We start from the raw sequence: 925 nt of genomic DNA on the forward strand, positions 1-925 counted from the left end.
GATGAGGATGAGGATGAGGATGAGGATGAGGATGAGGATGAGGATGAGGATGAGGATGAGGATGAGGATGACGATGAGGATGAGGATGAGGACGAGGATGATGATGAGGATGAGAATGCGGATAGGAGGAGGATGAGAATGAGGATAGGATGAAGAGGAGGATGACAATGAGGATGAGGATAGTTGAGGATGAGAATAAGGATAGGATGAGGAAGAGGATGAGGATGAGGATGAGAATAGGATGAGGATGAGGACTTGGAAGAGGATGAGGATGAGGATGAGGAAGAGGATGAGAAAGAGGGTGAGGAAAAGAGGAGGACGAGAATGAGGATGAGGATGAGGATAGGATGAGGATGAGGAAGAGGAAGAGAAAGAGGATGAGGAAGTGGATAGGATGAGGATAGGATGACGATAAGGATAGGATTCGGATGAGGATAGGATGAGGATGAGGATGAGGATGAGGACAAGATTAGGACGAGAATGAGGATGAGGATATGATGTGGATGAGGACGAGGATGAGGATAGGATTAGGACGAGAATGAGGATGAAGATAGGATGTGGATGAGGATGAGGAAGTGGATGAGGATAAGGAAGAGGGTAGGATGAGGATGAGGATATGAGGAAGAGGATAGGATGAGGAGGTGGATGAGGTTAGGATGAAGATGAGAATAGGATGAGGACGAGGATGAGGATAGGATGAAGATGAGAATAGGATGAGGTTCAGGATGAGGATAGGATCGGGATGAGGATGAACACGAGGATGAGGATACAGGAGGATGAGAATGAGGATTGGATGAAGAGGAAAGGATGAGGACGAGAATCAGAATGAGGATAGCATGAGGATGAGGAGAAGGACAGGATGAGGACGTGAATGAGGATCAGGATGAGGATAGGATGAGGATGAGAATGTGGAAGAGGATGAGGA

The sequence above is a fragment of the Lupinus angustifolius genome, chromosome LG04, assembly GCF_001865875.1.
Source record: "Lupinus angustifolius cultivar Tanjil chromosome LG04, LupAngTanjil_v1.0, whole genome shotgun sequence".
Classification (NCBI taxonomy): Eukaryota; Viridiplantae; Streptophyta; class Magnoliopsida; order Fabales; family Fabaceae; genus Lupinus; species Lupinus angustifolius.